The sequence below is a fragment of the Nanorana parkeri genome, unplaced genomic scaffold (assembly GCF_000935625.1).
Source record: "Nanorana parkeri isolate BGI_ZX_2015 unplaced genomic scaffold, ASM93562v1 scaffold30, whole genome shotgun sequence".
Classification (NCBI taxonomy): Eukaryota; Metazoa; Chordata; class Amphibia; order Anura; family Dicroglossidae; genus Nanorana; species Nanorana parkeri.
The window spans coordinates 732,504-760,255 of record NW_017306298.1 but is presented as its reverse complement, the minus strand read 5'-3'; the positions used below and the strand labels follow the sequence as shown (position 1 = coordinate 760,255).

The 27,752-nt window shown below is 42.1% G+C and overlaps 1 protein-coding gene across 2 annotated transcripts in view; it reads left to right on the top strand.

Annotated features, from left to right (window-relative positions):
• Positions 1–27,752, top strand: part of MPPED2 (metallophosphoesterase domain containing 2) — a 158,383-nt gene that overhangs the window by 32,969 nt on the left and 97,662 nt on the right. The window lies entirely within an intron of this gene.

Below are 27,752 nucleotides of genomic sequence, written 5' to 3'. Positions count from 1 at the left end.
GGTGTTGTGTATTCCAATACAGACAAGTTCCAGGAGGCTGACATATGTGCTTCCTGCCTTGACTACAGCCTCAAGACGCACAATGCTGTGCAGCTCTTCCTCTCTTCACAGTGGCTGGGGTCAAGAAACAATAGCAATAAATATTCACACGGCTCGGCAGTTGGTGTTTTGAGAACATCAGGCTGTCGGAAACAAGATGAGTAGGTTGGTGTACAACAGACAGCTATGATTGGATGAAAAACAGAAACCTTGGGCATATAGGATTTATAATTCCCTTTTCCTCTTGAACATTAATGGGAACAACTGGTTCGGATACTCATCTAGGTATTGTCTTCTGAATTTTCACAACCTTGTTTCACATACACTGAAATTGGTTGTCAAGCCACCAGTAAGAGGTCAAAAGCCCATGTGGTTATGTCAGAATAGCACCTGCCGTTAAGGTCCTTTGATCATTCTATTTGCACAGTGCCAGATTTCTGATAAGAAGTGTTGGATGTGATCAAGCTCAGAGACTATATCAGTAACTACTATTGTATTTTAACAGATAATACGAGAGGTTGAGGTAGTGAGTTCTCAATGAATATGACAGAGGTTAAATGTATTCTGGAGCTCTTATTAAAGTGAATCTGTACTCGAGCAAAATGAATGAATATGACCATGTGCCTCTGGAACCCCCTCGTAATACAGAATACCCTGAAAAATCTACTTCATCTCCTGCATTCAGTACTAGACTCTGCCTTTTAACACTTGCTGTTAAGCCAGGTATACACAACAACTTGCAGGCTGAACGAAAAATTAGAACAGGTTTCTCCATCAATGCGCACAACAAGTGTTGATGGAGATGGACCAATACCCCACTGTTTGCATTGTATCCTGACAGCAGCCACGGCTAAGAATTTTCCATCTGGCTCTTTTGGTCAATTGATCGCGGAATGCCAGGTGGAAGGCTGCCGACAGCGGCACCCACCCACGATGTGAATTTCAGCTGGTTTATCAGGAACCAGTCGAAATTCGACACTTGTATACCCTACTGAAGTCACTAATTGTGTTAGGCAGCCTTACTAATAGTTCAAGGCTTTGGAGGTTGGTGGGGCAGAACCAAGCCCAAATTTCAGTGTTGAAATTCAATTTGCATAAAAGAGCAGCTTGAATTATGAGTTGCTCTTAGGAGGGTAATGTATATGTGGGCTTCTCTGGGTGCCTGTGTATCAGGTTTAGTTAGTTTTTCTTAAAACACAAATACACTTTAGGTTATGCAGATGATGTACTCTCGTGGGTTTTGAGGTTTTTGTAGATTTCTTATTTTGAATGGTTTGATGTTTTTAAGAGACATCTTGAAATGATACATGAGTCCAAATGGCCAGCCTCGTTCAGGATTGACAGAAACCATTGGGCCTAATTCTTGGGGAATTGGGTAGACTTGGGTAGACTGTATTCATGTGGGTATTAATCAAAGGAACCACTGACGTTATCTGAAATGTATTCTAAACATTTACGTTCCTGGACCAGAGGCTGCCTGACCTAGAACTATGTCTAGACTATTTCAGTGGTAATAGAGTAAAGAATGCCCTTTTAATGTCATTTAGGGGATATATTTAAAAGAAAACCTATAGTTTTTTAGTTATAATATGTTGCTTAAGAAGGCTAAATAGCACTTTAATTGATGGGCAAATTGTGATTTTATTTGAAAAAAAAAATCTAAATCTAAACTTTTATTTCCATGTATAACCCTTTTGCTTTGCCATTGATGTATGCAGATTTTAATAACACATGACTGGCACATGAATGGCAGAGGTGTCTTTGATGTGCGAGATGTGATTGACAGCCTGGCTTTACCTTTTCTAGGCTGTGTAAGGGGGAAAATAGTATCATACGGGGTAGAGTAACTGCATTTTGGGATAGATTGGAACAGAGTTTTAGCTTGTTGATTGTATATTGGGGAGTTGTTTATTAACTGAATAGATCATTTAGCAGCTATTTATGTAAATGTTGATTAAAGCAAAGACTGGCTGTAATGGCTAACTTGGTATTTAATAAAACATGCACTAAACCCACCGCCCCTAACCCGCCTGAACTAATCTGCACTAGAACAGCCCCCCCCCCCACCCTCCCCAGCTTTCTACTTGCCTCACTTTGTTGTAACCTGCACCTAGTATGGTCCTGAGCAAATAACCTTCATAGACGTGTATAGGGCCATGCTCTGAGAATGGAAACACTTGTAAAAGACCCCATGCAAGTCTATGGGGGCTCTTTAGGGCCACTAAAGGAAAGTGTTAAGGGGAGAATAAGTATTAATTTTTGGGTTTATATTTTAATGGACAAATTCACTTTTAGTAACGTTCTTTTAATATACCTGACACCCCCTCAGTGTAGACTGCATACACTTAAATATTGACCTTCATCCCTGCTCCCAATGCTACACGGCCTTTGCAAGAAAACTATCCCATCTGGGTCCTGTGTCTGGTGTGCATATGTGCCATGGCCCCATTCATCCCTATGGATGTCTATACTTCGCTGGATGGCTGTATTCGAGGAAATGGTTACTGATGACTTGGCTCAAATAGAGAGATGGTTGGGTGGTATGCAGACATAATATTACAACCGAGTCTCAGCAGACGTTGCTTTGTGATGCTGAGGAGTATAACTCTGGGTTTGCTGTGTAAACACCAGCCTGTGTCTATATAAAAGTCAAGTACTCCCAACATCTCCTGAGCATTGTGCTGTGAGAACAGCCTATAGTGGCACGGACTATAATCATTCACTAGAAAGAGCCGGCTGTGTGTGTCAGTCAAGTCTTTGTACTGCAGGCAATGTTTAGGCTTTACCTCCTTCCGGTAGTATTCAGTCTGTTATTAGGAATGCTGTTCAGATACACACTGCGGTCTCCCAAGAATTCTCTCCTAATTGTAATGGATTTACACAAGCAGGACTTGCCTTTTGTAATCTATTACCACGTTTTTTTCTGTTAACCGAATTGCATGCAACAAAACCACAATAAATTTAAGAAATTTGGATTGTAATAATAAAATTTTAGCTTTTAAACTTATTCTACGATACATGGTGCACTTTGAGGGGCTCTAGTTTTTGCCCTAACATCCATTTTATGCACATTATAGTCCCATCCCTATTGATACCCTTATCCTTGGACTTTAAATGCTTGCCGGGGTGAGTCTGAAAGTGCAGGAAAATACCTGTTGGTCCCACCATAATTTCAGTGATCTCCTAATCTTCTGTCTGAGCCAACAACTCTGCCGGCTGTGCTGTAGTGAAATCACAAGCAGTGCTATCAGCCCTACGTGGACTGCAGAACATCTGCGCTTTATGTAAGGAGAGAGCAAGGTGTTTGGTAGTCTTCTGCTTGAGAACTGTCTAAGGTTGACAACACTGCTTGGGATTTCAGTATAACAGGGGCACTGTGTTGTCAGCTCAAACAGGAAGTTATGAGCCACTGGATTTCTGGCAGATCAGTGGATTTTGTTTTCTTTTATACCTTCAGTATTTTTTAAAGGATACAATATGCTAAAATGTATTGCAGAGATTTACTGAGTATGTGTTTAATTTTTTTGTCCTGATATACACTTCAGTGCTGAACTGCAGACAGATATAAAAACACAATTTGATTCAGTTTGCATTATTTAAATCTTCCAGTCTTCCAGTTCTATATATTCCTCCCCTATCGTATGAGTGAAACGAAAATTTTAAATTTGGACCTTTTGTTCATTGGGTCCATTGAGACTAGAACCTTTAGAATCCCACTCCAGGGTTTTCTTCCAGACAGCAGCTATTCATAAGGGACATTTCATGTAAATTTGCAGGAACTGTTCCAGATAGCAGCTAGCAAGGATGATAACCGTTTACTTCAGGAGATGAAGGGCTTCACATAGGATGATTAACAAAGAGTTCAGGAGAGATCTAAACGTGGCAAAAACAAGAATAAAATCTCAGATGGTGCCACGGAGATCACAAAGATGACTACAACATAAGTTTTTTTGCTGAACGTCCCATGCTTGAAGGATAATTTTGTTATGGAAAAATATATTTTGTTTTGATTCGGGGGACCATCATAGGGACAGTGTGGGTGATGGCTAGTGCATAATATGCAAGTTTGTGGTCAAGTGAAAGATGTTCCAAAATTCTAATAGTTCTGAAGGATTTCAGATCAAATCCGTCATTAATCATAGCTCCATGGTCTTTGGTCATAGCTCCATGATGCATCGATACCGATACTAGTACTCACCCAAATGATCCGATACGTACCCCCCTCGATACCTGAACTTCCGGTCAGAGGGAGATTTCCTGACTCAATGTTGTGTGGATGGCTCAATGCTGATTGGCCAGGTAGCCGGCTCCATGCTGATTGGCTGGGAAGCCGCCTTTCCGGTTAATCGGCATCAAGCCGGCCAAACAGCATAGGGCCGGCTTCCCAGGCAATCAAGAAGCAGGGCAGCGGGTGACGACATGCAGCTCGACTTTCTGATTGACCTGGAAGCCGCCTCCATGCTAGCGGAAATACCGGTATCGATGCTCTGTACTCATACTCTATACCGAAAACCCAGTATCGGTGCATCCCTACTTATGAATTAGGAGGATTGACAAGATTAGACAAGGTTTATTTGTGCTGACATCACTGTTTATCGTGCTTTCCTAAACAATCCTTTAAATGTAAAGAAAATCAAGGATAGGGTCAGACTATGGACAACAAACTATAACTCCATAATTATTCAACCAAATTAAAGTACTTCGTTAAGCAAAACCTTTTTTAGTTTTGCATAGAGTGAGGAAGAATTATACCCTCTCTGTGAGCCTATTGGCAAGATTCACTCCTCTATATGTAATCCCGACCAGGGAGGAACAGATCAACCAAGAGTTTGACCAAAAACCAGCCTGTTTGGAGTTTGACAAATTTGGAGATTTGGCCAGTTTACCCTTCTCCCCAAACCTTTGATTGCTGCAGCTGCGAAAAGTCATATATTTAGTAGCAGTATCATTACTGCCCCTAAATAACCGCTTGAGGATCCTGGGTGACGTCATTGACCAAATATTAAAAATATATTGAAAAAGGCCAGAAAAAAATATTTGTCTGCCTTAGACTTTAGTGGGGTTTGGGTGCCATGCTTCCCGGATTTTCTGTTTTGGTGAACGTACAGCGTACTGAACTTTGCTTGGTTCACTCATCTCTACTGGTGACTATTGTCTCAGAGTCTTAGAGTTGTCCCCAGAACAGGAGCCGTAAGAAATATTCTAATGGGGGCTTGTTCCAGCAACAAATATCTACAAGGGGAATTCCCCTCACTTTGCTGGATTTCCTTTTAACTTTCTGTTGCGTCTTTGTGACAGGAAGTGAAGGAAAATTTCCTGACTGGTACCCAGATGAAAAAAAAAAGATAACCTGGGAGGGATGTTTAACCCTTCTGCACTCTGTCCAAAAAAAGTAAAAAGTTTTGTGCAATGCATACCCTTTAAATGGACACACATACAGGTTGCCGACATTTTATGACAATTTTAGATGAGACCATGACAAAAACGAGTGTTATATATTGGTTTTGGCTTGAATAGTAAATTAAATGTAGGTGTTTTCCTTTTAAAATCCTATGCAGTGTGTCTGCTAGGGAATCTCCAAATGCCTCTTAGTACTGGTTGGTTTATAACGTCTGAACCTTTCTAGACCGTATGGTACAGTTTTTTTATTTTTTTAATTTACTCTTAGTATGCAAAGATGGCCTTCAAATTCTTTAATGGATACATGACAAATATAACTTTGTGTGCCACAGAGCTCTGCTTCTCATTATATATTCATCTTGGAGCATTATATTGCATTCAGCTCAGTTAATGTAAAGCTAGACCCGAACTGGCAGTATTTATTCCTGCTATTATGAGGATAATTAGGATTTTAATTCAGGCATGGCCAGTGGCAGGGATTTCGGAGTTATAAATCTAAAACCAAGTGATGTATGCATTGTGTGTACCCTGATAAAGTTCAGTGAAAGGTAAAACGCAGTGCGAACTCACTTGGGGAAGCAGAATGTGGTGGCAGCTATCTGATACAAAGCTGAAAGATTGTAATTGTGGACTCGGTTTAAAATAACTAGCAGGTATTTGGGGTAGTAGTGCCCTAGTGGTAATTGGAACTCTATTGTGCCATAAATTTACAATGGTTGATTAGATTATTTGTCCTCTGTTTATTAAAGTAGGCAATGTGATATTTATCAGTATGGAGTGGCCTTTATAGAATTTCACCGCAATGTATTACTAGTGTTAGAATAGTTTAGATAGTGAGTGTCTGGTCATGATTGGACTCATGAGACCTACTAGCTCTTGTGGGATAGTCAGCAAAATTATGCAGGGTACCTGCACACATTATATATAGGCATAATCTAGCTAGCATTCTGGTAAATGCTGTATGTTACGAATTAGGGATGTCCCAATGCCACTTTTTTAAGACCAAGTATAAGTGCTGTCCCTCAGGTACTTGCCGATACCAATTACCGATACTTTTTCTTAAAGGGACATGTGACCTTTTCTTAAAAAACAATACAGTCTAATAATTTTAGGGCAGTGTCTCACCAGAGCTAAATCCAGATGTCACAAGGCTTAATAAAGATGTCACTGGGGCTAAATACATGTCCCCAGAGCAGAATACATGTCCCCAGAACATAATTCATCTCACTAGGCTCCTTGCCGATATCACCCGGGTGACATGTGGATCGCTGTGGAGAGTGCCGGTGTCCGGGGCTGTACTGTGCTGTGTGGGCTGTCCATGGCTGTGCGTGCGTCGGGAAGGAGGAGTAGATATCGAACCGGGCAGGCACTGCCATGGATAGCTACTTGCAGATCCCCAGCAGGCTGCCGAGGTCCCCACAAGCGCAGGAACTTGGACAGCTGCTGCAATTTGAAAATGTAAAGGGCCGGTATCGGCCTTAAAGGAGAACTATGAGGTGAGTGCTTTTCACTCACCTCATAGTTCTAGCCGACCTGTGACAATGAGACTGTCACAGGTCGGCTCAGTAGATCGGGAAGTGAGTGAACACATACCGGTGTTCGCTCACTTCTCGATCCTGTCCTGTCGATCCTGTCACGGCTCTCTGCCGTGACAGGGGAGGGGCTGGATTCCCCCCTCCCTGCCACCAGCGCTGACTGGCGGAATGGACGGGGGAGGGGCGGGCACAGCTGGCTCTGCCTCTAGATAGGCAGAGCCAGCTGTCACTCACGCAGCTGGGCGGATCTCGACATCGCTGTGGCTCGCGGTATACTGAGCTTAGGGTGACGGGAGGACGCTAGTTTGTGTTCTCCTGTTACCCTAAGGCGAACTATGGGGAAAAGCCCTGACCCCATAGTTCTCCTTTAAGAATCGGGGCATTTTCACAAATACAAGTTTTTACAAGTTTATCACTATTCTCATTTTAAATTGAGGCTGGTTAAAGCTGAACTTCAACTCTACCTTTTTCACACACTTGTAGTAAGTCCTCTCCTGTGTTGAAATTGATTATTCCCTGCACACTTACATCTCCACAATATAACCCTTTGAAACTGCAGCTGCTATCTTTAGCCCTCCTTCATTTCCTGTCTCAATGACTTCCGTCATCAAACAATTCCCACACCTCCTGATCTGTACTATTGTTGCCAGACTCCCACAGCTTTTGGCTTTCTCTGCTATCAAATCATTTTATTCCCGAGTATTATATGAAATAATGCATCCCCTGCATCCCTTTTAGACCCACCCGCTAAAACAACTGATCAACAGAGCGTTGTTCTGCACAGTGGTCTGATGGGGGAAGCAGCAGCAAGAGAGGTTGAGAAAGCACAGATCCACAGAATGAAAGAAGCAGAAGCAGGAGATCCTTGCACTACAAGTCCTCCTTACAGCTTTACTTCCAGCAAGGAGAACAGAGAGCAGGCCAAGCAGTGACATCACCATATCTCATTATTTTAAATCTGTTAAGACTAGCTATCAAAGGCAGCAGTGCCTTAGTTGATCTCACATTGCATATATACAGCTATGGGGTTCAAGACACAGGAAGTGCAATGCTGACAAAAAGAAAATTTAGGGGTACTGCTTAGGCACAGTTAACATTTCCAGATGTTCCCTATACCTTTAGCAAATCTTCCCTTTTTTGAGTTCAGGTCCATTTTAACATGCAAAAAGATATCTGCAGTGGGGTCAGTCTTAATTTTGGCGATTGTCATCACAATGCTGTGGTCAAGCTTTATATAAGTTGGCCATTCACCAGTAGAATTTAATTTGAACAAATTTGTTTGTGGAACGTTCATCCGATTTTTAAATAGTAATTGGGGTCCTATCAATGATTGATTTCCACCATAGTGATGAAAAAAATTGAAGACGCAGGATTAATTTTTTTTTTTAGAACAAATGAAATTCTAACAGTGAATGTGGTTTTCATTGGGGGAAATTCCCTTCATTCCAAAAATCGAAAAGGTTAAAATCAAACAAAATTTCAAATGGCATTCTTCAAGTCTGTGATGACATTATCGGATGTTCTGGAGGGATTTATCTTAAGAACGTGCGTATGAAAATCTAGCAGTGTATGGTCAGCTTAATCATATGTGTACATTTAGCTATTTGGCTCAATACATGTATTACCTTGTGGGTATTACCAACGTTGGAGCACCCGCTGAGAATCCTATGCATGTTTCTAAACAGCAAGCACCAACATATTCTTTCTGTTTATTTATAAACCTGGAGGTATTTAAAACAAAAAAAAAGGAACATCCCACGTAGTATCTAGCAGTACAAGATCAACTTTGACATAACCAATTATATCACACCTGTCAAACATGGTGCTGCAGCCAAGTCTGCTGCTTTTTATTAATATTTTTTTTTTACATTGATCGCTTTAGACATGACATGCCTTAATAAGATTTAGCTCTAGTTAAATACACCAAATCCAGCGAAGACAAAGCAAATTAACTGACAAGAGTTTGTTTATCAGCCAGAGGTCTTTTCTATTCAAAAATCGTAAAAATAAAATAATGTTAATTTTCCTTTTTTTTTTTTCCTCTTTGCCTGGCTGGATTTGAATTGATGGTTATGCAATCAGGAGAGGGATGTCTGCAGGCCTGTTTGCTGCTACAAAGATCAATTCAAAGGCTGACTTGCCTGAGCGTTTGTCTGCACCCAATCACTGTCAAGGGTGACTGCACTGCGCTCTGTATGCCAAGAGGAGTAAATAAATTCACCTGCTCTTAGCAGAACTTAACTTCTTCTGTGCCAGGAGGATCCGCGACACATAGTCATTTCCTGAGGGTTTAAAGATACAGCTTCACCCACACAGTTTAAAAGGAATCTTTTTGGTCAGCCAGGAAACATCTCCAAGTATGCAATATATGTATGTAGTACCATGAATCATCTTCAAGTACATTTTCAAATACAAGCTGGCCTATTAAGACTGTAAAGGGCATTGGCGATGTGCAAAGTGCATGAACCCCTAGCATCTAATAAGAAATCATCTCTCCACTGATCTGAACGCAGGAATCTGAAATCTGATAGGTTGTTATGGATTTCTACAATTTACATGTTATTATTTGTGCTACCAGATAGTATAGTTGTATACTGATAACCAAAGGATCAGCCAACTGATTGAAGGATGCCGGACAGAAGGGACTGTGCAAATTTTGGCCCGTTCATCAGGAACTGGCCAAAACTTTCATAGTATTTACCCTACTTTAGGCTCCAACTGTAATTTTTAAGGAGCATTGGCTACCCGGCTCTGAGTCAAGCCCTGATTTTAATAAATACCAGTTTTTAAAGGTACGACGGTGTAAATTAACTCTTGAGATTTGGAGGATAGCTTGCCTGCTGTGTGTTGGTAGTTTGCATCCAGGACTAAGGCCCCTTTCACACTTTCTTATCAGGAAGGGATCTGTGCATGGCTCCCCTCCTGATTTGGAGCGGTACAGATTGAATGTCACCGCTGTGACATCCGTGTCCATCCGTTTTATTCCTCCATCGCAAGATGGAGGAAAAAACTGAAATGACCGGACCCCATATCAGTCTATGGGAAATGGGATGTAAACAGACTTGTGCCCATTTAAATCAGATTACCCCCGATCCGGCTCAATCAGGTCCGGGGATACGTAACACTTTTTCGATTATTTTCCTGGGCCGGAGCCAGGGGCAACCGTTTGGCTCCCACTGCTCATAGACTTATATTGGGCATCCGATCTGGAAAAACCAACAGGCGGACCTGATCGGCCTGCCAGTCTGACAGTGACCTTAAGCTGGCTATACACCAGAAGAATTTCTTTTGGGAAAAAATTGTTTTTGGAATGTTTGTTCGCTTTTCTAATAAAAATAGAAGGGCTGGGAAGGAATTTTTTTTTTTCTCAAACAAATACAATTCTAATGGTGAATGTGGTTTCCGTTCGAGAAAATCCATTCATTCTAAAATCGAATATTAAAATCAAACTAAATTTCGAACAATATTCTGCAAGTCTCTGATGGCATTATTGAAAATTCTGAGAGTTTTTTCATATGAAAGACCATTTGAAAATCTACTAGTGTATATCCAGTTTGAGCATAGTCCAACAGTTTGCCAACACTTCCTTCTGGTGATATGAGAACTCCCGCTTGGGAGGCAGGAGAGGAATTCTCAAACACACCCACTACAGATCCCAGAAGTTGTGTTTTTGCCTACTAAGGGCATTGTGCAGGCTCTTAACCATCTGTGAATACTTATTCTCCGAGGCTGCTTGGTGCAAACTTGTGAAGAATTTCTCGGAGGCTGCTCGTTGCAAACTTGTGAAGAATTTCCCAGAAAGTTATGCAGATATTAGTAAAAGCACAACTGGAGCTCATATAAAACAAATGTTATATGTATTGTTCTCGGTTGTGACCCCCTTTTTATTATTATTTTTTTTATTATTTAAAGGTAGTTCTGTGTTAATACCAAGGTCTGCAAGTAGGACTGTCCATATTTACTTTATGGAAAGACCTCTTTACACAGCTGAGCACCAAATTACCTTTACCTTTTCCCAGATTGCTAGGGATGCCCTGTGCCCTTTGCAAAGCCCTCTTAATAAAAAGGCCTCAGCAGAGATATCCAAGCTGTGCTTTTGTATATGTTTATACAAGGTAATAAAGTCTCCTTATAATACCCTTTTTCCAATGTAAACAAACACAACTAATGCCTGTTTTGAAACTGCTAATAACCCTTTCAATAGAGAAGGAAGCTACAGCAATCATTGTTAAAAAAAAAAAAAAGATTTTCTTAAAGTGTTTGATTTCCATACATTGGTTTATCTATTATGTAGCCTGAGGAAAGGAGCAGGCTAGTGTGTGCCATTTGCTTCCAGCTCAGCATTCTCTCTGAACCCTTTCGCAGCCCTGGAGCATAAGAGGGAGGTTGCACAGCTCACAAGAGAATCCTGAGTGCAGTCCAGCCTTAAAAAAAACCAAGAAGCTTGCTAATCTTGCTTTGATGGATTTGATTAGGCTCAGGTTAATGTGGATCTATCAGTAGATCCACCAGTGCAAACATAAGTAAGAAATAGAATCCACCCAAACATTCTTCTGTTTTAGGAAAAGGATTCCTTAGCATCAAACCCAGGGCAAATGTACCATATGCAATTACAAACTTGGCTTTAGAACTCTGGTAGTCCATAGTGCAATATATCATTTATCTGCTGACTTCAGGCATGCCCATGGAGTTAGCAGTCACAGGTTGACTTTCATTGTTGCCTGGAGTCACTGCACTTTGCTCCTCATCATTATTTTAGCCTCATTGGATATGCCTTTTCTATATTAAAACGTGTGTTTTTTTTTTTCTGGCCTCTGTCTCTCTCTAATTTTGGAAAACTGGTTCAAAGGGGAGCCATAACTGCAATCCATAACAACCAGCCCCTTGTTGGCTTTCGCTCCATGATCCCTACAGGAGTGGCAGCCAAGTCTGATTTTTGTATTTATTTAGTCAGCAACAAATCCATATTTCTTCATGTTTCATCAGCCAGGTTTTTCCTCTCCTCGTTCCTCCATCTTTCTGTTTCTCCTGCTGCAGTTTACTTATCCAAGCTTAGATTGAAATCTGGACTTGTGCGGGCCAAAGATTTTATTTTACCTTGGAGGCCCAGCAGGGAATGTTATAGTGCAGTTTCTAGCACAAATCCATGCAGCCTCTCCACTGGAAGCCTTGCTGCCGTCTCATTTAGTGTAATGACGTGAGGCATGGTGCAATAAAGTAGTACGTTCAAAATTCATTTCTTTGGAACTGGTACAAAAACGAGACAGTGCTAATTTGTGAGCTGGAGCAAGACCAATATCAGAAATTGCAACATAGGTTAATATATATAGCAACGTTTCACTTAGCACAATATAAATTAATATTAACGTGAAAAGTATTGGTCTGTTGGTCACTTTTATTATGTTACTTAAATAAAGGGTTAGTCCATTCAATATTTCAGGGAACCAGGAGAATTATAGAGGGTGAATCTCTTTAATTCTATTCTGCTTTATTTAAAAAAAAAAAAATATATAACAATTGGCATTAGATGCACTTTTTCCAGCAAATCCCAGGGTTGCAGCGCTTCTTTCCACCTTTCTTTCACTTATTAGATGCACTTTGGTTAGTTTGCCAGCATGGCAAAACATGGGTTCACATGTACTTGAATTGGGTTCCAACAAGCAACAGTACATAATACCTTCTTGTATGGTCTGGTGCAGAGGTGGGCAATTCCTGCCCTTCAGCATGAGGCATTGCAAGACTGACAGTTACAGGCATGACTCCCAGAAGCATGTTGTGATTTGTAGTTAAAGCACAGCTGAAGGGCCAGAATTGCCCACCCCTGGTCTAGTGATAAGCCTATAGCTGGCCATACACCTTACAATTATCTGCAGATTTTCTGTGGTCAGTTGGAAAAGGTGCAACAGGTTCCTCCATCTATGCTAAGCTGTGTGGATGGAGGAATCTCCACCTGGGCCAATCTGTTGCACTTTTTCCATCTGACAAAAATCTGCAGATAATTGTAAGGTGTATGGGCACCTTAAGGCCTTCTTTATTTTGAAGCTGAAAGGGGGCATATGGCAGATTCTTACAGATACTTCACACAGATTTGTGGGTGAGGTGTGGGGGCATTCTATTTTCTGCTGCTCCCAGCTACCGTTGAAACGCTGTCTGAGAAACAGACTGTGTTTGGATGCTCTTCTACATAGCAGTAAGGAACCTTAGCAGAAATGGTTGTACCACTTGCTATGCTTAACATGTTACAATTCTACACTTCAATAGTTAAAGGGGTTCTAAACCCTCCGGTTTTTTTTTGCCTATATCTACTGCTAGCATGCAGTAGATATAGGCAAGAAGTGTAAAAAAAAAAAACAAATCATTTTAAACTTACCTCGTTATCGCCGCTCGCTCCCGCACCGAGAATCAGGAACTGCTCGTACGGCCGCAAAGGATCTTGGGGCGGGCGCATGCGCAGTTCCGATTCTCGGCCGGGAGACGAGCAGAGACGCAAGGTAAGTCTATGGACGCGTGCACCCGCCTGCAGACACCGCTGGATCGGAGAGACAGGGCAGTCAGCGCTGGATCGGAGTGACGTCACACCGCTGGAGGGACACATGAAAACATGGGGAAAGAAGAGGAAGATCGGAAAAAGAGACATCATTTAAGGTAAGTGCTAACATTTACATGGGGGGGAGGGAAAAAATGTTTTGCCCTTAATGTCACTTTAATGGCGGGCAGAAGGGCTTTCTTTAAAAATGGGCTATGCCAGGGCTTTCCAGGTGAACGTTGGACAGATGGCAGATTAGGCTTGAAGTTTAATCTGGTTGTGTGGCTCATGGAATTTTCCCAGACATATATAACCTGTAAAACTGGATCGGTAGCATGGATAGGTGGACTGAACAGATGAAGAGATTGTTAGCATGAGGGACAGAAGATAGGATACACAGAAAATGCGATGGTGGGCAGCCTGACAGTTTACACTATTTTGCAAAGACAAAGAAAAAAGTTGCACCTTATTTTTTATTTTATTAGAGATTTGTTTGCCAGTTGTTTTGAGGAGAAGCATGTCTCCAGTATAACACCTCTGAACTCCTCATTTAACATCTCTGAACTCCTCATTGTGGGGGTCCCAAAGATTTGATCATTACCATCTTAAACAAAGTATACCTGAAGCTTCAGGCATCGCAGTTGTTTTCTGCCTTCTTAGAAATCTACAGGCAGAAAAATAGGTGATATACAAAAATTAGCATTACTAAATAAAATGTTTTACAGATTCCTGGATTCAGACTATATAGGAAGGCCATAAAGGTGACATGGCAGTCCTCTATTCGGGCCACCAGTTGGGCATTATGAATGGGGTGCAGCTGAATTCCTGGCAGCTATAAACGACACAAATTAATGCAAATCTGTATTCATTAATACATGAATAAATGTATTTTTAAATGCAAGGGAGTAGAGTTCATCAGTTTGCTGCTTCTCCTTCACAGTCCAGACATCGGCTGGACAAGTGACCTGTAGTGTTGCCCAACTGCAGCTGAGAAAAACCAGGCCTCTTACTCTGCCAGACAGGGATGTGTTTTCTGGTGCAACTGTGCAAATATCAAGACTGAATGGACAGAAATATAAATCTATATCTTGATACAAAATGGTTGTAGCTGTGTGGGAATACATTTGTTTGAGAAAGTGTTTCAGTGGTTAGGTTGTGTCAGGATAGGCTTCCCTGAAGCGATGAGTCTTCACGGATCGCCTAAGGCAGACATAGTATGAGATAGACGGACAGGTTGGGGTAGAGTGTTCAAGAGGATGGGAGAGACTCTAGAGAAGTCCTGGAGGCGAGAATGGGAGGAGTTGACGAGGATGCTAAAGAGTAGGAGGTCTTTGGAGGAGCAGAGGGGGCGGTTAGGGTGATGATTTGAGACACATTTAGAGATATATCCGGGGGCAAAGTTGTGGATTGCTCTGTAAGTGGTTGGTAATATTTTTAATTTTACTCTTTGGGTGAATGGAAGCCAGTGCAGGGATTGTCAGAGGGGGGTAGGCGAGTGGAAGCCCGTGCAGGGATTGTCAGGGGGGTCGTTGCAGACACTGAGCTGTTGGTTAAAGGAGAATTATGGGGTTAGGGTTTTTCCCAATAGTTCTCCTAAGGGTAACTAGCGTACTCCCGTCACCCAAAGCTCAGTATACCGCGAGCTAGAGCTCGCAGTATACTGAGACGCCGCAGCCGGAACGAATCGCGACAATTATGTCTGGATCCACCCAGCTGCGTGAGTGACAGCTGGCTCTGCCTATCTAGAGGCAGAGCCAGCTGTACCCGCCCCCTCCCCCGTCCGTTCCGCCAGTCAGCGCTGGAGGATCGGAGCTGGGAGGGGGGAATCCAGTCCCTCCCCTGTCGCGCCTCTCTGCAGTGACAGGATCAAGAAGTGAGCGAGCGCCTGTATGTGTTCGCTCACTTCCCGATCTACTGAGCCGACCTGTGACAGTTTCATTGTCACAGGTCGGCTAGAACTATGAGGATGAGTGAAAATCACTCACCTCATAGTTCTCCTTTTAAGTGGATGTGTCTAGGTCTAGCAGCAACATTCATGATAGTCTGAAGGGAGGATAGCCTGTGTTGAGGTCGGGCAATGAGGGGGGAGTTACAATAGCCGAGTTTAGCTTTAGGCCTCATGCACACTACGTACTAAAACTTTGAGTTCAGGTGCATTTGGACCGCATTTCTATGACTGAATGTACACCTAGGCATCCAGCAGCATCTAGTGCCTTCAGTGTAGGTCAGTCTACCCAAAATAGAAATTTCTGCATTCTGGGTCCGACTAGCCCAGTTTTATGCAGCAAAACGCATGTAAATGCATGCAAACGCGACTAAGCCCAGCACAGAAAAAAGTGATCTGGGAAGCATAAAGTTGTTTTTACTTACCAGATAACTTCTGTTGACCTAAACACAGCCTGCTAGTGTGCATGAGGCCTTAATGTGCCTATAATCCCCACAATGCCTTGTGTAGCACAAGAACGAGACCAGAGACGTTAAACACACCAGTCACATTTGTGCATATGACCAAGCTTTGCTGAGCCTTGCTTGGCAATTATATTTGTGCATTGGCACCACTGCCAGCCCATTATCTTTGTGGGGTCAGCGCAGAAATACAAAGTGACCTAAAACACAGCTGAGAGCTTTATGCAAAGCAATAGACCCTGATTGGCTCACAGTGCAGCAGCTCCCTGAGGATCTTTTGCAGAGGTTTATGGGAAGAAGACGTGAAGATTTTAGTCTATTACACAAGCAGAATTTTTAAATACATTTAATGATTTTTAATGAACCTATAACCAGACTAAAGGGTGTTTTTTCGTTTATTTGCCTGGAGTTGTGCTTTAATGCTCTGCAATAATAGGCAGCACCACCTCTGCTGGGAAATAATTCCATTAGTGATTGAACATGCTGCACACTTATGTTCTAGTTGTAATGAAATGTAACTGGTATTTAGTACAGAGCTCTGAACTATTGATCACACAGGAATTTTCCTATTGATTGCTTTTGGGCTTAATGAGCCACAACCACCATACTCGTCTTCATCCAAACAGTTTCTGCTTGGTCGTGGAGGGCTTTTCTCTAATTAGGACGCATTATAAGAAGATATAACGTGATGGGTTAGTGCAATTTCTGTAGGGTCTACAAAAGCTTTTAAGGGTTTTTTTCAGTAATGTTTGTTAGGATGCGCGTATATGGCTCGATATTTGCAAGTGATGCCACATATTTGAGGATTTCCTGCAAAGATCAGGCCTTTAAAGAGGAACAGATCTTTCCAAATGTGACTGGCGTAGTGGTAGGCCATTGGCCCCAAAGTGTGGTCATTTGAGCTGTTCTCTGGTTAATTGCATGCTCATGTATTCATAATTTATTTCTAGGTTTTACCCAGTATCCATCTACTGTGTATTGTACCTGGAAGGAAACCTAGCCTGCCAAAAGTTCCCTTCAGCTTAAGGTTATACCTAAGGGTCCCAAATGTACCTATGGTCTGAGAACAACCCTATTAAATGTTATTTGAATATACAGTTGATGTTGTCTTTGTGATCCAGCATCACCTCTCACCTTCCTATTTAATGTCGGTATTGTTTGTCAGGGCTGCCAACACTCCTAGTGTGGTCAAAGTGATATTTATCATGCCACTTCTAGTATAGCAAATGATCTGCAACAGTCTTTTATGTGTCTGACCTGTGAATCTCAAATCCCAAACAGCCAGGTGCATTAATGTAAATACAGGTTGCCTCTTGAAACTGAACTCAAGGCAAATAGATAAATACACAACTGAAATACACATAAATAAGCTGTTTTAGGCCCCTTTCACACAGGCACCTTCAGTACCAATACGTAGTGGATCCATGCACAACAGTGACATCCGTGTCCGTCCAGTTTTTTCCTCCATCTTGCGATGGAGGAAAAAACTGGAAATACCAGGCCCATGTTGGTCTATGGGGAATTGGATGTAAATGGGCATGTGTCCTTTTATATCAGATCACCTCCGAGCCAGCATGATCAGGTCCATCGAAACAAAAAACTGTGATCTGTTTGTTTTTCCAGAGCTGGGGGTAGCTGGATGTAAAGAGATGCCTGTCCATTTAGATCCTGCTGCTTATAGACTCCAAACTGAAAAACCACAGATGGACCTGATTGGAACGCCCATGTAGAAGGGGCCTTACTGAAAATAATCTTGTCCTATAGAGCAGGGAAGTGTTGTAAACTGATCCACTCTAACAGATACTCTAGGTATCCCAAATTCTATATTGTTTTATTTATTACTGTATCTACTAATCACACTAACGTACCATGAACTGTAGATATAATCATTTTTAGCATCTTTACATAACCGAATATAAACGGCACATGTCCATTTAGATCCAGCTGTCCACAGACTAACATCAGGCATAGACCTGTTCGGTATGCCCATGTGAGAGGGGCCTTACCTGCCAAAGGATTTGCATTTCTGTCCAGTTCTGAGCTTGACACGGCCCTGTCTAGTAGGGCTGAACACCACCTAATTTTTCTCTGCTGCGGTTCAGCAACACTTTCCCCGTCCCATGTTCTTGAGCCCTGCAGCACAACTGATTTGGCTACTTGTCCTGCCTCTCCCTATCCCAATGTAAGTGTTTTGCTGTACAGAGGAGTACAATAGGTTGATTCCAAGTCAAATTTGGTAACTAAACTGCTTCTATTTAAAGAAAAAATGGTAATGATGTATTAGTGTGTCTTTTATATGTGCCTAGAGTTCAGCTTTAAGAGGCCATCTGAGTTCCACCTGCATCAGTCTGAACCTATTATCATTTTTGACAAACACAGTACAATCGCTGCAGGATAAGATTTTACTAAGATGCCCTGCGTCGCATTCAGCAAAACAGCCCAGCACGTGAACGGTTGGATAACTGCTCGTAGTGTTCACTATATAAGCAATCAGAGAAGGGGGCTTCAGGTGTGGTGAGCACAACCTTCTATACATGGGGCTCAGTTGACACTAGCAGGGTTAACAAAAGTGTGAAGAGTTTGGAGAAGGCAGGAGAAGTGAACAATCTAGGACAACATGGATGAAGTGGAAAGTGAGCTGAATGGGAGAATTTTTCCAAATCGGATATTTTGACCTAGATTGTTCACTTCTCCTGCCTTCTCCGAACTCTTCACCCTTTTGTGAATAACCCTGTTAGGCATATTGTTTTAAAAACCCAAATGTATGTCAATGCAAAGAATTCAATTATTCACTTGAGACCTTGTTTCTTTACAGTTACAATGCCCTGTTTTTTTCACCATTAAAACATCTATAAAAACCTGGTCATAGCGCCAGTATTGTTGCTTCTTCCCCTCTTCCTTCTGATCTCTGACCACTCTATCCGTGGGTTCAGACCTGTTGTAGCGTTAACAGACATGCACAGTCCAGGTTACGAAGTGAACAGCAGGGAGCCTGTGGTTTCCCAGTCGCTCTGTGTCATCACAGGCTCACAAACCCATATCCCTGCCATTCTCACTGTGAGTGACAGCAGCTATAGAGTGCCATCGAGCAAAAGAGCTCCCTTCTAATATGACGGTTGAAGACTCTTTGAGACTTCTTCTTATGAAGAAGTGCTTTGGTCCTTGGTGCTTTGGTCCTTGAGGATAGTCTAAGGAATCGTCATAATGGAACCACTTAAAAACCCATCAAAAATGGTATTTAGAGACTTAAAAAAAACCCAAAAAGAACAATATATTGGAAATGTAGCTTGTGAACATTCAACATCCTTCTAACACATGTAGCTTGATAAATACACAACACCATGTTTGATTTCTGTGCACCCATTTGGTTGTCCAGCAACCCGCATTGGAAATCAACGACCATTTATTATCAACCCCATGCAACTAATGGTGTTGCCTAAACCCAATGCTATCTACGCCTTGTGATTGCAAAGCTTGATAGGAAAATGCTTCCTCTCTGCACTGATGCTGTCAAAGAGATAGCATGAGGTGGGCTGAGCTACACCATGAGTTGTCTGGTTAATGGCTGGTAGTTTCCAAAGGACAACCGGAGCGTGAACAGAAGTCAAGCATGGGGATATGCATGTATCAAGGTATATATGTTATATAACTGTTTAGTGTTCATTCTAGGGTGAGCTTCCACGTTAATGTGAATGTTACTGTAATGTATTTTATAGTGCAGATTGAGAGAGATTGATGGCCCACTTAGATCTATGCATGTGCGCCAAGTGCATTTTTTGTTGTAGCATTAGGCAGGTGCTTTTTCATGCATTAACATGCATTTCCTTTGTGTGCTGACATACAATATTGAGGCGTGTCTTCTGTCTATTTTTGAATGTAGGATTTGGAGTCGGTACTATTAACCCTCATTGATCAAGGCTTGTTAATGCCTGTTGCCAACATATCAAAATACATGTGTATGCGTTCTGCTGCATTGCTATTGACTGCAATGGGGCTCCCATCGCACAAAAATGCAGAATAAAATGGACATGTTGTATTATGAAAAATGCGCTTTCTAATTCATGGCACGTTGGTGTGATTAGTAGATACAGGAATAAATAAATAAAACAATATAGAATTTGGAATACCTAGATTATCTGTCAGAGCGGATCATTTTACAACACCTCCCTGTTCTATAGGACAAAATTATTTTCACTAAGGCCCCTTTTAAACAGGAGTTCCGATCAGGTCTGCCTGTCAGCTTTTCAGCTTGGAAGCCCAATCTTAGTCTTTGGGCAGCCGGATCTAAATGGACAAGTGTCAGTTTACATCTGATCAGTCCCCTCTCCGACCAGGTCCTGAACAACAAACAGGTCAGAGTTTTATTTTGATGGACCTGACCACACTGGATCGGGGATAATCTGATGCAAATGGACACGTGTCCTCTTACATCCGATTCCCCAGACCAACATGGGTCCAGTAATTTCATTTTTTTCCTCCATTACAAGATGGGGGAAAAAACTGGATAGGCACAGATGTTACAACGGTGACATCCGTTCCAATCAGCAGGATCTGTGCATGGAACTCCTGTGGATCAAATGAAGGGACCTATCCGAAAGGGGCCTAATAATCATGCCATGAAACAAATAATAATGGCCAGAAAAAGAAACACAGACTGTAAAAAGTGAAGTGTTCACTTACATTGGTAGTCAGTGGAGAAGAGCCCACTTACATTCGCATTTGGCAAAAAAGTCCACCATTGGTGGTAAATGTAGTTGTGACCCTGAACACTAGATGTCAGTTGAAAATTGCACCCTTGGTGTTCAATCACAGTGAGAGAGAAATCCACCACTACTCAAGGAATTCCTATCAATCTCTAGTGCAGGGGTAGGCAAACTCTGGCCATCCAGCTGTTGTAAAACTACAAATCCTGTCATGCATCTGCCTCTAGTAGTCATGTCTGGGGCTATCCGGGTCTTACAATGACCTAGTGGGATTTGTAATTGCACAACAGTTGGAGGACCGAAGTGTGCCTACCCCTGCACTAGAGGTTGATAGGAATTCCTTGAGTAGTAGTGGATTTATCTCTCACCTTCATTGAACACCAAGGGGGCAATTTTCACAGAACCCTGGTGGAGAAAGGCTGGTTAGGGCTGTATACCATACATTTTATTGGACTTCAACATGAGCTATAAACTTGAAACACATTACCTAATATTTCCATTCAATAAAGGTAGAAATGCTGTAAAACCGTTAGAGGAATAAAGCCAGAATTGTAGGCTTGTAGACAATTATGTGCACTATGGCAGACTGTATGACAGAAAGTAATATAAAATAATAGCCTGAGCAGCCATTATTACTTACAAGATATGAATATACCAGGAGAAAGTTGTGACTGAATATTGTGTTTAGAAGACGTACGGACACATCTGGGACCCATTTGAGGAGTTTGTCCTCTTTTGGCTCCGTCGGTTAGATTTGTGTGCATAATTTGGAAGAAGAAGGGACGGTCACTGGAATATTTGAGTTCAGAGGAGGGTCACTGGAGACCAGTATTATATATTATGTTCAGACAGCTTTGGGTTTTAACCTACAAATTTTAGTATTCCGCCTTGACAAAGGAAATGTCCTTGTGGCACATGTGGTTCACTAGAATGTAAAAAAGAATTGCTAGTTCCACTACCAGATCGCCACAGTATATGGGTCACTTCTGGGTTCTGGTTCTTTGTTTCTTTTAGTATACATAATCATACATCACTGTTCTGAATTCTTTTAAAAGATGGCTATGCTGCCTAAAGAATGTAACTTCCTGACTTCTGTTTTAGGACCCAATAATCAGAATAAATATTAGAAATTATTCTAATAGTTAGATTCATTATTAGAAATAGGGATGCACCAATACTTTTCGAGTACAAATGCCGATACTTGGCATTTTCACTACCAGGGTTGCAGCGGTGGCAGCTGGGACCTGGCTCTGGTGCTCCACCACTGTCCTGAAATCATTGGTCTGTATTTTTTTAGAAAAACTGTCACATAACAATAAACAAAAATGTATCAGTACTTGTAAGTACTTTGGCAAGTATCAGTACTTGTACTTGCAAAACTGGTATCGGTGCATCCCTTTATATATAAAACCAAAATCATACAATAAAACAGAGATGCACAAATCCCAGGAGCTCCGTATGCTCCATAACAATGACAGCTGCCTCCTAACTTTTGAATTTTTCTCTGGTCTAGTCGTCTAGTCTTGGAGCTGGAAAAGTATCTGTACTTGTACTGAGTACAGTACTTGGTATCGGTGCATCCCTAATTAGAAAGTAAAAAAACAAAAACGAATTGGATAGAAAATCAGGCACGCAGGATTGATGTGAACAGTGTGGCAAGTCAATTTTGCACACAATATATTTGTCCTACACACACACAAATATATATAGTGTGTGTGTGTATGTATGTGTGTGTGTATATTTGACGAATTCTGCTGTTTTGCTGATACTCGCTCCATGGCTCCGAGCGCCAGCAATCATCCCACGTTCAAAGGCTGTTTACCCATATCTTCCCATATCCTTACCTGAGCAGTCTTCCAGCAACTTGTTTCTGAAATCGGCCTGTCTATCGGCGGCCGTCATCCACCCACACCTGCTGTCTCCCCGCGTCCCTGTGCCGATCGTGGATTTGGCCGGGCGGTGAGCGTGAGGCAGGGAGGAGGTGCGGCGTGTGGATGCGGGCGGGTCTGGCAGAGGCGAGCGTGAGGTGGGGAGGAGAAGGTGTGGAGCCGTGAACAGGGTCAACCAATCGGAAGCCGATTAATCGATGATTGAAAAAGTTGACAACTTTTTCAATCATCGATTATAATTGATTATGCCGATTTAGTTGTTGCAGCCCTAGACGAAGTTGAAAGAGCCATCAGGCAGCTGGTTCCACAACCATCAAATCTCACAGAACTGGACAGTGCTATTCATCAGGCATGGTGTCTGATTCCTCGCATCACCTTTCAACATCTTGTGGAGTCAATGCCAAGAAGAATCGCCGTAGTATTAAAGGCAAAAGGTGGCCCAACGAAGTACTGATGGGGTGGTCATAATAATCTGGCCACTCAGTGTGTGTGTGTGATATGTATGTATGTATGTATGTATATGTATATATATGTGTGTGTGTGTACACTGTATATATAATGTTGCTTGTGTGTGGATATGTATGTACAGTACAGCACATATAAATATATCAATTATTTATCCACATTCTGATGGTGTATTTCCCTGCACCAGACACAGACAGACACAGGCTTAGCAAAGCCAAAAGCTCCAGAACTCAGAAGCTGTGATCAAATTTCACAGTTACAACCAAACATCTGCAATGAGATTTGGAAGAGAAATGTAAAACTAATTCTACCAGAAGCCTACAACTAAAATGCACCCTGCAATAAAATCCAGAGAAGCAATATATTAATGTTCTGATGGTCTGACCTTACAAACTAAACACATCAACCTTCTGTCCAGTGATGCAGTCAGTAATAAGAAAGTCCTTAGAGAGTCTTCTGTGAAAGGATCAGTAATTCAAACTAAACATATTCTAAAAAAAACAAATGCAGATGCACAGTTTACAGTCAGTGACTGATCAGTAGATCTAAAAAGAAAGGGAGCTTAAAGTTTATGGAAATCTGAACTTTTAAAGGAAGAGTGAAGCCTCACTACCAACCATCTCTCAGACCTTCCAATTGGTGTTTTTCTGGGATAGTAGACTTAGCCCTCATTCACACCTAGAATGTAGGTGCGTTCAGTCAGGGATCCCTGCATCAGGAACCTGCGATTTCCTGCAGCAGGAATTCCAGATCTGCCATTTACAAGTGGCAGCTGTTGTCCATTCAAGCTAATGATCATGTGACAGCAGTGGTATTTGAAAGGAGCAGAACGCTGGCACACCGCATGCAATCGAGTGTGATACAATTACATGTGGTTAGGAATCAATCACTTTCCCTGGACACATCGGCTGTGCGTCCAGGGATAGTGATTAATTCCTAATCGCATAAAGGGAAAAGAGGGTAGCAGGGGAGACACGCACACAGCTTACTAGCACACACCAGGGTGGCTCCCTAGGACCTTACAAGGGAAAGCAGCCACCCTAAAACAGGATATCGGGACCAGTGCTCAGGCAACCAGTCGATTCTGCAGGAAACTATAACTTATCAACATAAAGGAGAGGCATCGATTGCAAGTAATTGGCTCAATCAGCATTTGTAATAGCTTAAAAACCTTTGGACTTTAAAATCACTTTAACATCTTCCAGGCTAGACATAGCACAACTAAGCTGTGAAAGCCAGGGAAAGAGAATCACATTAAAACTGTAAGTCCGGTTTACTGTTTGGTATCTTAATAATATATGTGGATATTTTTCATATGTGCACCTATTAATATGATAATAATTGAGTTTAAATTGCCATTAGAAGTAACAGAATGTGGAAGAGGTTGCTGACCCCTGTTCTACTACATAACGATGTGTGATCTGCAAAAAGGGATGCTGCTCTTTTATTCCCAAACTTATTGATTGATAAAAATAAGGTAAAAACGAATGGTCGCCGATATTGAACCTTGAGAGACACTGCTTTTAACCTTAGACCGTTCATAGCAAGCATCATTGATTACGGCTCTTCTAATTTGCACATTAGCTGTCTGAGGACTCATGCCAAGCACTTCAGTAAGGTCCAAATCTACTACATCCACAGCCATCCCCTTGTCCAAGTTTCTGCTTACTATTATAATAATCAACGAAACTGTTTGACATGATCTGCTTTTCATATACACTATATTACCAAAAGTATTGGGGTGCCGGCCTTTACAAACACATGAATTTTAATGGCATCCCAGTCTTAGTCTGTAGGGTTCAATATTGAGTTGGCCCACCTTTTGCCGCTATAACAGCTTCAACTCTTCTGGGAAGGTGTTCACAAGGTTTAGGAGTGTGTCTATGGGAATGTTGGACCATTTGTGATGCCAGGTACTGATGTTGGACGAGAAGGCCTGGCTCGCAGTCTCCACTCTAAATCATCCCAAAGGTGTTCTATCAGCCCAGATAGCAAACAATTGAGCTGCAAGTTTGAAAATGACTTGCTAAAGTATTGCAGACTTGCCAATCTTCACAATTTTGTTGCACAATTACAGCAAGTCTGCATTGCAAGTCTCCAGATCAGCGAGCTTGCAGAGCTCTTGCTTAGACCTGCAGGACTTGCTGTAGACTTGCCAAGCAAATTTGCTACAAATTCAAAAAGTGTCAACTAGAACTTGTGCTGCAAGTGTTCTGCAAGTCTACAACTTGCCAGGAATATGTGCAGCAAGTTAACAAAAATTACAATTTCACCCTGCCACAAGTTATCCTTGCTATCTGGGAGGTTGAGGTCAGGACTCTGTGCAGGCCAGTCAAGTTCCTCCACCCCAAACTCACCCATCCATGTCTTCATGGACCTTGCTTTGTGCACTGGTGCGCAGTCATGGTGGAACAGGAAGGTGCCATCCCCAAACTGTTCCCACAAAGTTGGGAGCATGAAATTGTCCAAAATGTCTTCGTATGCTGATGCCTTAAGGGTTCCCTTCACTGGATCTAAGGGGCCAAGCCCAACCCCTGAAAAACAACCCCACACCATAATCCCCCCTCCACCAAACTTTGACCCCGCTTTGTCATTTTATGTGGCCTACCACTTTGTGGCTGAGTTGCTGTTGTTCCCAGTTGCTTCCACTTTGTTATAATACCACTAACAGGTGACCGCAGAATATTTAGTAGCAAGGAAATTTCATAGATGTACTTATTGCACAGGTGGCAATCTATCACGGTACCATGCTTGAATTCACTGAGCTCCTGAGAGCGACTCATTCTTTCACAAATGTTTGTTGAAGCAGTCTGCACGCCTTAGTGCTTGATTTTATACACCTGTGGCTATGGAGGTGGTTGGAACACCTCAATCCAGTGAGTGAGGGGTGTCCCAATACTTTTGGCAATATAGTGTATTTGTGCTGTAGTTTTATAATATGTTCTACCAAGTTCTCTTGTATGTTGTCCCTTACAAACCATTCAAATATTATCCTACCAGTGGAGGCTGGAGTTCTGAGAAAGCCCCCTGGCTTTTTAAAGCAGAACTCCAGGCACACATTTTATTAACCCTTGCGGTGGGGCTATTCCCCCCGCACTGCAAGGGTTAACTGCTTGTTTTTGTCTAGGTTAAAAAAGTTATACTCTCTTGATTCTCTGAGCCGGCTTGCTTTAAGACTCGTCCCTTCTAGAGCTGCAGCTAACGATTATTTTCAAAATCGATTAGTTAGCCGATTATTAAGTTCGGTTAATCGGATAAACAATAAAATACATTTTTAAAAATGGCTCCAGTGATGGACTACTAGTTTGTATTGAGATTGCACTCCATCACAGGAGCAAGCTTGGAGTGGTGGAAGTAAAAAAGAAAAAAAATAGTGTGGTGTGCAATATAGTGAAAAGGAAAGTGTAAAATTATACAGCAATCAATGCAGAATGGCACCGGCTATAGAGGACTACAAAACCCAGCAATAATAAATTATACAGCACAATGCAGAATATGACCAGCTATAGAGGACTACAACAAATCCCAGCAATAGTACGTTATAGCTGGTGGTATTCTGCATTGCTCTGTATAATGTACTGTTGCTGGGTTTTGTAGTCCTCTATAGCTGGTGGTATTCGGCATTGCACCACTGTATTATGTATTATTGCTGGAATTTGTTGTAGTCCTCCATAGCTGGTGGTATTCTGCATTGCGCTGTATAATGTATTATTGCTTGCATTTGTAGTCCTCTATACAGCGCAGTGCAGAATATCACCAGCTATAGAGGAGTACAACAAATCCCAGCAATACATTATACATACAGTGTATAATGTATTGCTGGGATTTGTATTCCCATGTATAATATACAGCACAATGTACCATCAGCTATAGAGGAATACAAATCCCAGCAATACATTATAGAGCGCCATGTGGGGGGGAAAGTGCAGGCTTACCTGAGCAGTCTTCCAGCAACTTGCTTCTGAGATTGGACCTGTCTATCGGCGGCTGTCATCCCCCCACGCCTGCTCCTCACTACATCTCCCCGCATCCCTGTGCCGATCGTGGATGTGGGCGGGCGGTGAGTGTGAGGCGGGGAGGAGGTGCGGCGTGAAGAGCATGGATGCGGGCGGGTCTGGCAGCGGCGAGTGTGAGGTGGGGAGGAGGTGCGGCGCGCAGCGTGTGTGGAGCCGTGAACAGGGCCAACTGATCGGAAGCCGATTAATCGATTATTGAAAAAGTTGACAACTTTTTCAATAATCGATTATGTCGATTAGTTGTTGCAGCCCTAGTCCCTTCCACCTCTCTCCCTCTCCTCTGCAGTGGTCTAAGGTCCCTGAGTCATTGCATTCTAAGACACAGTGTATAGGAGGTGAGGACGTCAAATGACATACCATTGCTGTAGTGGACGAAGGGACAGGCTGGAGGGAGCACTGCTGGCTCTGATGATTGGGTGAGTATAATCTAGACAAAAAGAAGCTGTTAACCCTTGCAGTGCGGGAGAAGCCCCACTGCACGGGTTAATAAAATGTGGGCCCGGAGTCCTGCTTTAATGTCTGTCTTGTATAGGATAGATTCTCTGTGGAGTATATGTTCAGGAATAGTCATGCCGCACTATACTTACAGTCCAGGGATTAAACACAAACTTTGTTCAGAACAGCACAACATATTAGCACTGTCTAGGAATGAAATGTTCTCCATTAACTATTTTTAAATGTTTTTGTTTTCTATAAATGTTTTTACATAAATATTGAAATGTAAATATGGTTTTAATTTGTTTTCTAACATTAAAATCTAATTGTTTCCGTGA